Source organism: Coenobita brevimanus, chromosome 64, assembly GCF_032717465.1.
Source record: "Coenobita brevimanus isolate Jiangsu-jjx chromosome 64, ASM3271746v2, whole genome shotgun sequence".
Lineage (NCBI taxonomy): Eukaryota > Metazoa > Arthropoda > Malacostraca > Decapoda > Coenobitidae > Coenobita > Coenobita brevimanus.
In genome coordinates this window covers 32329838-32342826 of record NC_137017.1, presented here as the reverse complement: position 1 = coordinate 32342826, position 12989 = coordinate 32329838, and positions in this window count along the sequence as shown.

The following is a 12989-nucleotide window of genomic DNA, read 5'->3' as shown; positions in this document are numbered from 1 at the left end:
CTCTGCAAAATCTACTCGCTTCCCACCACACCACACTTCTTACCGCACTGTTATCACGCTTCTCACCACACTGCACCGTGCTTCCCACACCACATACCACACCACTCACCACATTCACACTTTACATCACAGCACACCACACCACATCACTCTAAACATCGCACCCTCCACGCCACATCACACCACACGACATCACGCCACGCCAGACCAAGCCACACCACACTGCACCACACCAAACTGCACCACACCTCACAGCTCTACACCATACCACACTACACCGTACCACACAAAAGGTAACGCACAACCTATTCCACACACACACACACACACACACACACACACACACACACACACACACACACACACACACACACGCATAGAGATTAGAGAAGGCATTTCAGAGTGAATTGGATGCAATTAAGAAGCAATTGCACATGCAAAAGGTGAAAAATGAAATATTAGTAAAGGAGGTTACCAAGAATGACACCAATAGATGAGCTGTCAGTTGAGGTGGGTACACTTGGAAGGAAGATTAGTGAAATGCCAAGCGCAGTTGTCAATCACGAGAGTATTATGGAAGAGTTCAGAAATGATACAGAGACAATAAGGCAAGCAAGCACTCTGATAGATCATAGCAGTGAAAGGAGAAGAGTACATTGGTGAATGAAGCGATGCAAAGCTACAAAAATGATGTGGAAACCACGTATGCTGAAATTATGAGAGTAAAGAAAGACTTAGAAACAAGAGCCGAAGAAAGGAGCATTAAAAAGGAAGTGAAGAGAATAATCCAAAACAATCCAAAGTTGGTCCAAGATTCAGCAGATGTCAACAAATCTATAATAATCACTGGTATAGAGGAGGAAGAAATTAAAAACACAAAAGGCTAGGGAAATATGAGAGAAATATGTCACGGCCCCTGCAAGTAACCTTCCAGAGTGTTAACACTGTGGAGGAGATACTAAAAGAAAAAAAGCAAAAAAACTTATGGAAAAAGAGGAATTAAAAAATGTATGGATAAAATGATGCCTAACTCAAAAGGAACTGGGATTGCTAAAAGAGAAGAGGGAGGAGGCAAAAACAAAGGGAAGATCAGAGGAAAAGAAGAACACATTTTTTTTTACAAAGTAATTGGATTGCAGGTACGAAAGTGGTACATAAACAGGAGGGAATAAAATGGAGGAAGGTAGTAGACCCAAGTCATGACAAGTATGTAAACAAGATGATAGAGTTGACGTACTCTAATGTAGATGGAATTGTATCTCAATTATTACAGATGAATAAGTATATCAAAGAAAAGGAACCACATATTATTTGCCTAACTGAAACAAAATTAACACCAAGGATATCAAACGATACCCTAAACATAGAGGAATACAATATATGGAGAAGAGAAAGGAACTTAAAAAAAAAGGAGGAGGGATTATAATATTACCAAAAAAAAATCTGCAAGTCAGAGAAAAAGAACTAAATATACCCTCACAAGTAGAACTGATTGCAGTAGAGATTAATATATCTGAAGGGAAAATAACTGTGGCAAATTTATATATGCCACCCAGATCAAACACTTGGGAAAAAGGCGAATATGAAGACCTGGCAGAGAGTACAATTCAAAGTTTAAGAGCATTACTTCATAGACTGGAGGAGAAATCTGAAAGAATTATACTAACTGGAGATTTCAAAACAAATATAAACTGGAATACTCTAGACATAAAAAGCCAGGAAATTTGTTGGGACCACAAGCTCTTGGACCTTGTGCAGGAGTTTTTCCTAACACAACATGTAAAAGAAAGCACCAGAAAAAGAGGACTCGATGTAGCCTACCATCAGTACTACATCTTATATTTACTAAGCAAGAAAATGATACTGACAATATAAAGTATCACTCTCCATTCGGCAAAAGCGACCATGCAGTATTAAACTGCAGCTTCAGGATTGCATATGACATAGTTAACATTAATTAAAGTTACAAAAAGAGCCTTCACTACAAAAAGGGCAACTATCATGACCTAAAGAAATACTTCTTAGGAATAGATTGGGAAAAAGAGCTTAGAGGACAAGATTTAAATGTTATATATAGAATATTCTGTGAACTTTATGATTTAGGAGTCCATAATTACATCCCTCAGCACAAAGAACCAGAAATGAAAATAAAGAAATGGTTTATTAAAGAATGTAAAAAAATCAAAAGAAAAAATAGACTTGTTGTGAAATAGATACAGAAGACACAATAGTGAGATGGCATATAACAACTATAAACAGGCATGAAACGAATATACAAGAATAAGGACAGAAGCCCCAAAACACTTTAAGGACGACATTATGAATAAAATTAGTGATCAACCGAAGCTATTTTACAGCTACATCCGAAGCAAAACCAAAGTAAAAGATAAAATACAATCCATTACGGATGAAGGGATTATCTATACACAAGAGATAGATATTTGTGAAGCACTAAATAAGAATTTCCAGTCAGTTTTTACAGAAGAAAATAATTTTGAGAGGGATGATATGGAACATGCATGCCCAAACATACTACCAGATATACAAATATCAGGAAAAGAAATACAGGAGTTAAATATATTAGACAAATGGTCCTGACGAAATTTCATGTTGGGTGCTACATGAATGTGCAAAGGAGTTAAGTAGATCATATCTTTAATATTCAAGGAATCCTTGGGTCAAGGTAAACTACCTGATATTTGGAAGAAAGCAAACATTGTTCCCTTATTCAAGAAAGGGAATAGACAAAATCCACTCAGTTACCGACCAGTATCACTGACCAGTGTTGTAAGTAAGATACTGGAAAAGCTGATAAGAAAAATCTGGGTAAACCATCTAGAAGAACACAATATGACAACAGAAAGGCAATTGGTTTCAGAAAGGGAAAATCATGTGTTACTAATCTATTAAGCTATTATGACAGAGCTGCAGAAACATTACAGAGAAGTGAAAGGTAGGTGGACAGTATTTATCTAGATTTCAAGAAAGCATTTGACAGAGTACCTCACCAAAGACTTTTATGGAATCTGTACCATCAAGGAGGAATCCGAGGCAATCGGTACTGTTGGATGCAAGATTTTCTCAGAAAAAGGGAAATGAGAAAAGTACTAAGGGGAAATTACTCATCATGGAGGGAAGTGACTAGCAAAGTTCCACAGGGCTCAGTGCTGGCACCAATTATGTTTTTAGTGTATATAAATGACATAGATAGTAACAGTGGAAATGAAAGCTATCTAAATACGTTTGCTGATGTTGCAAAAATACAAAGGTGAATTACTAACACAGACTCTTGAAAAGAGCTATAAGAAGAATTAAATAGACATCATGAACGGAGTAATACATGGCAAATGGAATGCAATGTGGACAAGTGTCATGTAATCAAGTTTGGTAAAAGTGGGAAAAGACCAGGCTGGGATTATAAGTTAGGAAGTAAAGCCCTACACATATCAGAAAGACAGAAGGACCTAGGTGTGATTATCAATAACAGACTGTATCTGGCTGACCGCATCAGTGAGAAGGTACGGAACATGTATACACTGCTTGCAAATATGAGAATAGCATTCACATACATAAATGAAGACATGCTGAGAAAGATAATAACATCATTCATCAGACCAACCTGGAGTATGCATCAGTAGTCTGGAATCCTCATCTCAAAAAACACATAGATAAGATTGAAATAGTTCAAGGAGCTGCTACAAGATGGATACCAAGCTTAAGGGATGTAAACTACGAAGAAAGACTAGAAAAACTAAGTCTGCCAACACTACAGGAGAGAAGGAAAAGAGGAGACATGATTGTGCTCTTAAATGCATATCAGGGTAGGAGAAAATAGACATAAATGAATATGTAACCTATGGGGAAGCATCAGCAAGAGGACACTGCAAAAAACTGCATGAAAAGAGGGGCGATAAAGACGTAAGAGAATTTAGTTTCCCAAATAGGGAAACTGATCAGTGGAATGCACTACCGAATGAAATAATATGTGCCAAAACAATTCTTAAACTTAAGGAGATGTATGATGAAAATGGTTTAAGACACAGGACAGTACGAGCTTGACTCAATCCTGTAAAGATACAATTAGGTAAGAACAATTAGGTAAGAACACACACACACACACACACACACACACACACACACACACACACACACACACACACACACACACCACGACTTTCCCCTTATCAGACGATACCAGCAACAGTAACAAACCATCCATATTTATCCATTTCAAGCCGTCCTCATTTGACTGTAAACACAAAAAGATCAACAACTCCTCCACCTCTCCTACTAAGCTTCGTGGCAGGCGTTGCATGGCAGGGAAGTGCAATTCAGCATTCACAGTTATAGAAAGTCGCGTTGCAGTGTTCATGATGACGCGACGCACTGGAGAACGTCTGACCCAACAGCAAAAAGAGTAAATTATATATGTCTACCTGCTCTAGGGTGGTAAAAAACAAGGAAAGTACTGGTACGAATTTTATTGCAATATATATTTCTGAAAACTGAGTCGAAATGACGTGTAACAGAGAAGACTTGCAAATGACGTGTAATAGGGAAGACTTACAAATGACGTGTAATAGAGAAGACTTACAAATGACGTGTAACAGAGAAGACTTACAAATGACGTGTAATAGAGAAGACTTACAAATGACGTGTAATAGAGAAGACTTACAAATGACGTGTAACAGAGAAGACTTACAAATGACGTGTAATAGAGAAGACTTACAAATGACGTGTAACAGAGAAGACTTACAAATGACGTGTAATAGAGAAGACTTACAAATGACGTGTAACAGAGAAGACTTACAAATGACGTGTAATAGAGAAGACTTACAAATGACGTGTAACAGAGAAGACTTACAAATGACGTGTAATAGGGAAGACTTACAAATGACGTGTAATAGAGAAGACTTACAAATGACGTGTACTAGAGAAGACTTACAAATGACGTGTAATAGAGAAGACTTACAAATGACGTGTAATAGAGAAGACTTACAAATGACGTGTAACAGAGAAGACTTACAAATGACGTGTAATAGAGAAGACTTACAAATGACGTGTAACAGAGAAGACTTACAAATGACGTGTAATAGAGAAGACTTACAAATGACGTGTAATAGAGAAGATTTACAAATGACGTGTAATAGAGAAGACTTACAAATGACGTGTAATAGAGAAGACTTACAAATGACGTGTAATAGAGAAGACTTACAAATGACGTGTAACAGAGAAAATTTACAGATAATGAAATGTAATAAGAAAGACGTACAGCTGAAACATTAGTATTCATAAAATAACGCGATGCCAAACTCGCACTTTCCAATCGTCTTCTGCTTGTACCATATAAAAAAACCACATACATGTACCCTCAACAGACCCATCAACTAACATTTCTGACACGCCTGATGCTTTACAATGTGTCTTTTAATAACTGTACATTCGTCTTTTGTTTCTACACGCGGGGTCTCACATCGAAAGACTTACTTCCTCTTGGTGTGGCTCTTTTTTCTTCTTTCTCATTCACCTTCTTCTTCCTCCTCCTCCTCCTCTTCTTGTTCCTCTTCCTCCTCCTCTTCTTCTTCTTCTTCTTCTTCCTGCTCCTCCTCCTCTTCTTCTTCTTCCTATTCTTCTTCTTCCTTCTCCTCCTCCTCCTCCTCCTCCTCTTTATCTTTTTTTTCTTCTTCATTCTCTGCCTCTTCCTCTTTCTCCCTCTCCCCCCCCCCAGCTATTATCTCCCGTTATCGCCAGCAGCGCCACTTGTGAGTCCCCGCCCCCCTCCTATACTCTGTCTATTCCAGCTTGGCCTACGCTTGTCATTTCTCCAACATGAATGCAGGATTGATAGTCACGAAGAAGTGTTATGAAATGGATGTAAGGTTTAATTTTCCCATTAAGCTACAATAATAGGTTAACACGAGGGTATGGTGCTAGTCACGAAGAAGTGCTATGGAAAGAATGTAGAACCGCAGTCATGTTTTTTGTTCTGCCACGGAGAGAAAATTACAGTAAAGTTACGGTGGGCGAGCTTAACGGATGCACATACACACACACACACACAGGCACACATAACCACCGTCTACACACACACACACACACACACACACACACACACACACACACACACACGTACCGGTAACCACAATCTACACATACACAGACAGACAGGCAGTCACACGCGCGCACACACACACACACACACACACACACACACACACACACACACACACACACACACACACACACACACAAACACACACACACACACACACACACACACACACACACACACACACACACACACAGCTAGACTATACACAACTGGTCATCAAAACTCCAGAAAAATAAAACTAATCAAATGCCTTGGGTAGCACGTATTAAACCCTTCCATTTTGATCAGCCTATCGAGCTATCAATAAATTCATCTACCTGTATAAAATATGTAATATTAAGTCACTGGACTGGAGGGGTTGACTTGGCGGAACTTTTCGTCATATTTTAACAAATTTCACCTACTTCAGTGACAACACAAGACAATACTACGCTCTCCATCCATACCACAGCACTTCTTCGTTACTAGCACCATGTCTTAGCGTCAGTCGATTGTTACAGGTCGGCATTCAAGATAGAGGGTGGCAGTTTAGGCCGTTAAATTGGCTAGAGTATAACACAGACTTTGTGACATCGACAGAGAGCTGCGGTGGCTTGGTGGACACATATCATTTCCTGGTCAGTGAACCCCATGTCTAGGGTTGAAGCCCACGCCGTGACGGACATTTAAAATGGGTGTTGGAAGTATGTCCTTTGCAGTGTTTATTCTCACCCTGTCGGTTCTGTCGATGGCACATACAGACACCTACAGACAAACATAGCCCGTACAACAATCCGACTTTCACATACATCACTCTTCCTGCAGACACTCCTTACCCATTCGTACTTCGCCAGCATGGGAAGGGTTAATCCCGACTATCACTCTCCTTCCTCCAGTGGACCTAATTATGGACTGATATAGTTGCAACGAATATCGACAGAGTTTGCTCAAACAAAGCAAGAAGGAGCACTTAAAGAGTGATACACCCGCGCCTGATAATTATCGGTCAAAATTTAGACTATTAATTTTGACCTTGCCCTCTGACACCTTTACCTTGAAACAAATGTTCTAGAGTGGAATTACTTCATCCTTGCCTGACCGTCAGTACTTCCACTAAGTTTGGTCCAAATCGAATCAAAACTTTCTGAGCTGGTCTTCCCCTACAACCTTGATCTTTATCCCATTCTTCTTAAATTCGAATCCCTTCACCCACGCCTGCCCCTCCAACTCCTGCCCCAAGTTTGGCCAGCATTGAGGCCCTGAGAGGTTACCATTTCAGGATGAGTTAGAGTAAATGGAGCATAGCCTCAGAAATGAACTGGTCACAGAGAAGTACCAGAAACAACTAAATGAATAAGAGTACGAACCTTGTGTCACACGGATAAACTGGCGGCCTCCAGACGTAAACGTATTTGCCTTCTGACTGCGGCTAAAATGGGAAAAATGTGTGTGTGTGTGTGTGTGTGTGTGTGTGTGTGTGTGTGTGTGTGTGTGTGTGTGTGTGTGTGTGTGTGTGTGTGTGTATTCTAGAAATCTTACTAACTTTGATGACTTTTTAAAATTCTTTTCTAATTTATTCTTAACAGCCAATTTCATCCACTTTAACGAAATTTTGGGAACTAAAAAGGTCAGACTTACCCTGAATTAACACCGCCATTACCAAAAGTCCACCCTCAGAATAATAATAATAATAATAATAATAATAATAATCTCTTGCAGTTGTTAATTCTGCAAGAGTAGCCTCAGGACTGCAGGGAATGGGCAATGTATTCTGCATTATGCCAGTTTTACTCATTTATAATAATTAACGTCAGCCCTAATGGAATTCTTACCATTTTTTTTTTAGTAATTATTCTTTCAAGGCCGCAATGGGGGTGGGGAGACTCGCAAACGTTCTTATCCAGTCACTGTTATTTTGATTTTGAGTTTTAAGCTTTTTTTGTGTGTGGGGGAGGATGCCTGTTACCTGTACACGATTTTTTTCATACCAATTCCATCCTGTGACGTGTTTTTGAAGTTTACATTCCTTCTGCCAGACGATTTCATTAAGCCTAAGGGAGACCATGTGATATTATTATTATTATTATTATTATTATTATTATTATTATTGTTATTATTATTATTATTATTATTAGTAGTAGTAGTAGTAGCAGTAGTAGTAATAGTAGAAGTAGTAGTAGTAGTGGTAGTGGTAGTAGTAGTAGTAGTAGTAGTAGTAGTAGTAGCAGTAGTAGTAGTAGTAGTAGTAGTAGTAGCAGTAGTAGTGGTGGTGGTGGTGGTGGTGGTGGTGGTGGTGGTGGTGGTGGTAGTAGTTGCAACCCCAGGCTCATTTTAACGTGAACCCGGTTGACTGCAGGTTGAAGTTACTCTTCTGCCGCAGTTCATCGTCCTCCTCTAGAGGTATAGGGAGGGGACTGAGGGACGTTTACATAACCGGGCATTGTGCCGCCAAGTCATATCGGTGGCACCACGTGAAGGCGTCGTGTGGAGAAAACGTCGATCAAGGGTATAACTAACCCCTCCAGTTCGAAAACTTCTCTCCCAGGCTGAATGAAATCGTATGTCAATTAGATGAAAAAAGTGGAATTATACGTTATCGGAGTGAAGGGGTTAGGCTTATGAGAGACTTGGGACCCACATTCTCGCCAGTTAAGGATGCTCTGATGTGAACGAAATGAGTGACAGCTGTTGGTAAGAATAGAGGCTGATTACGTCTGTTGAGTTGATGCCCTTCACAACAGCGCCTCCTCTTTTTCTGAATAAAAATGCCTTGGAGTAGCATGCATAAGTTCAAAAGGAAGGCACCACAGTAAAGGGGTTAAGACAGACTATAGACCTTTTCCAGTGACGTCACAGAAATCACGCGGTTTTGTCTACAACTCGATATTGGAGGGCAAACTCCTCGCAGTAGTGGCTGTCCATCAGACAGGGCTGTCAGAGATGGAACTGTCAGATACATGCAGAAATCTAGATCAACGCCACCAAGATATGTACAGGAACAAGATAAAGTGTTTGGGGCTGGATCCTTACACCATATCTAGTGAGCAGTTCACCAGCTTCAAGGACCGGGGACCGAAACCAGCCCTCAGATATGGCGACCTCTATCACTATTTGGTGAACACCCCGTCAAGGTAAACAGATATTCACATTGTAAATATGTAATATAGCTAGCTGCAATTGACATACAGTACATGTAAATTATCTTGGTAATCAGTAAATTTCTTACGTAGGGCCAAGGGGGTAGGGATTGTATGCACTGACTATGAATCGATGAATGGGGTAGGTTACCCAGTGACGTAGTTGCTGCCCCCTTTCTAGAAAGTTTCAAACACAGGGTAGATAAGCATTTGGCAGGTATAGGTTGCATATAAAATTTGTCATTCTTGCGGTCACACTCCTGTGAGAGCTGCCTGGCATGGGCCTGCATTGGCTGTTTTAGGCAGGGTAGATAAGTCACACTTTTATGGGAGCTGTCTAGCACGGGCCTATTAGCCTGCTGCAGCTATTCTCTCTTCTTAATCTTCAAGTTAGGTCCTAGGTTAGGTTAGGTTGGTTGGATTAGCTTGGTTTGGTGTTAAAAAAAAAAAGTAATTTCCGACAGAAATGAATATTAGATTCAAATTAATCAAACTATAAAATAATGAAAAATGAAAATTTTAAGCTTCATTGTGAGTTAGGTGTAATTCTGGATATTTGCCAAAAATTTACTTATTTTGGAATTTTCAGTAATTATAGGCCTAGACACATACACACAGCCTATATATATGTTTAAAATAGTTGAACATAAAATGTATAAATGACAGTATATGTCAAAACTGTCAAGTTAATTTTACATTGCAACTGAAACATAACATTGGCACAAATTTAAATTAAGGTCATTCATTTCATGCTGATGAATACAACAACATAAAACTTAAAGACTTCAACAATATAATTTTAATTACATTACATTTAACATTAACAAGGCTGGTAAAAAATATATGTAAAGGGCTGTTGATATAAATACAGTACTTATCCTATCAATTGTGATTAAAGTATTTTTGTATTCAGTGAAAAATGTATATTTAACTGGCGCATGTACTGGCAGTTTGGCTTTCAGTGGAGCAATAAAACTGAAAATTATACATAGTAGCACTAGTGATTATGCTTTAGTTGTAACTGAAACAGTTTAGCATACAGACTCACAGTGGGACAGTATATTACAGTTTTACAATGAAGTGTTCAATAGTGTTCTGTACTGCACTAATATTAAAATGATCCACCATGACAAATATCAGTTTCCAATGAATAACACTTAAAAACATTCCAAAATTAAAAATTTAAGTTTTAACCTAACCTTCCCTAATCTTACCTAACCTAACCTTCAGTATGACCTAACATGTAATTTAATCAGTTTTACTTATGCATCTAACATTCCTGACCATCACTGCTATGGAGAATATAGATTATGCCCGATTTCGTTTGAGTGAAACTCGGGAATAACACCAAAACAAGGCCTGTGACATGAGCCCTCCCCCTCTTTTCACACACACACACATGGCCATGTGGGTCTTGTGCTCTGTGACATTAACGTAATTAGGACATCCCATGACAACTGCAGCTGCAAAGAATGATAAAGATACCCGTATCTGTTCACAGATCATCGGCTCACCTGATATGGAATGAATGTTATAGAGCCGGGTTTAGGCCGTCGGCTGCCAATTCTCCCTCTTCACGGCACCTATCTACTTATGTCGTATTTCCTCATTGGCTGGAAACCGGTAGAAGTGTACACCACTTCCAGTTTTCTGCCTTGTCTTACAGCCGAAGGCACGGAAGTCACGCAGTGAAATACCATTGTGGAATCTGCAATTTTCTCTCTCTAGACTTCCGATAATTTGCCGTCCAATGTAGCGTCGTAAATAAAAGTCACGTGACTCGTGACGTCACATGAAAAAGATCTATAGAGCTACACAAACAGCGTGCAAGTTTCATGATAGATATTGGTAAAATGAACGCAGGTTTGAACTCTTCAGCGTAACTCGGTGACTGTGATGTTTTTCCCTTTGCTGAATAGGTAGCAAAAATATATTTTAAAAAGTAATTATATTTAAGGCAGTAGGGCTACTGGTATGTGCGATGTGTACGAAGTTTTTGTGGCAGGTATTGGGTAGGATGAAGGCAGGTTGTGCGAAGTGTATGAAGTTTTTGTGACAGGTATTGGGTAGGATGAAGGCAGGTTAGGTCTATTTAGCCATTCCTACACGGGCTATTTTGGCTGGGCAAGCAAGTAAGTTGGGGTGGTGGGGTGGGGCAGCTCCGTGCCGCGTGTTTACTCTTGCATTTCGGTAGGCTGAGTCCAGAGTGGAGGCAGTAGCAGCAGAAACCGAATCCAGAGTAGAGGCAGTAGCAATAGAAACCAATATCGTTTCCGCACTGTATGCCATTTCAGCAACGAACGCTAAATTTTCCTTTTTCAGGATGATTGCTCTTGCATTCATTTAACTTTAACTTATCCTAACCTAACCTCACCTCACCGCATTAACCTAACGACATATCCATACCTTGCCTAATCGGTCTTGAGCTGACTTAATTAAACCTAGAACAACCCAACCGAACCCTAACAACACAACGTTACCCTCATCAACCTCAGCTAAAAAAAGAAAAAAAAAAGCCCAAACGACTGAAGCTGGGAAATTTTCACCCAGAGTATCCGTTCGCTTCCTGGTAGTTACTGCTGCACTCGGCACACTGGGTCTAGAGTGGAGGTAGCATGGGTATGGAATGATATCGCCGCCTCCTCTCCCCAGACCTTCATCCTGTTGTGGACCCAGGCTCATCTGAACGTGAACTGGGTGAACTGCAGGATGAGGTTGCTTTCTTCCGGCAGGCCCTCATCCTCCTTCCGGGGAGAGTGGAAGTTTGTATAAGAGGGAAATGATGCCACTCAGTTATATTGGTACTACAGCGTCCCTCTCCAGCACGCGAGCCTTTCATAACGTGAGAAAATAAATGACATGTAGGAAAAAATCGGTCTCAGGTCATCGTTACACTGGTTCATAGTTAGGAGAGACCCGTTAGGTTGGGTTTGACTGGATCATCTCTACGTTTTGAAGATTCTCAGATTCAACATTGCTTCCACGAATACAGACCAAGCCAAACGGATCTAACCTAGCCGTGACGTGATGTAACCGTGATCTAACACTACTGAGATTGAAATTTACAGCACCTTCGTCCTCGGAAAGGTGGCGGCCGGCGATATTTTTCCATAACATGCCAGTCAGACCCAACCCAACGGACCTAAACTAGCTGTGAAGCGATGGAGCAGTGACGTAACTCTACTGAGACCGATATTTTACAGCTGCGTCAGTTATTTGTTCCCACTATGAAGGGTCCGCGGCGGGGGAACAGCGATATTTCTCCATACAGAATCTCCATATTACAGTACCAGGGGGCCACTGACAACTACTCGTATTATGAATAATTCCAGCTATTTGTGATACAGTACTTAGCTTACAGTCCAATTACATTCTTAATTTTATTCCGGCTACCTCGGGGCGATTTTAAGTTTCGGAGTGACCTCTAATAACGAAAGGGTAAACTATGGCGGTATTTAATTTATCCTGTGCGAAAAGTCCCTTCTAAGTACAGCAAAGTCGTTTGGAGGCAGCATGGATGAAAAGTAAATAATCATCGGCGTGAACTCAAGTGCTGTGGAAAGTAGGTCATGTCTTTTTAAGAACAGATCACAACTAGGTGACTATACTTTGGTAATCCACGTATGTACTGCGATGGGGAGAAAGGCATTAAGCAAACTGAAGATAAGAAAAGATAACTGATGGGCTATTAGGGTAACATATTAGGATATATCAGGTATATATTGACAAAAGGAAGTATCAACAAATTGAGGAGAAGATGA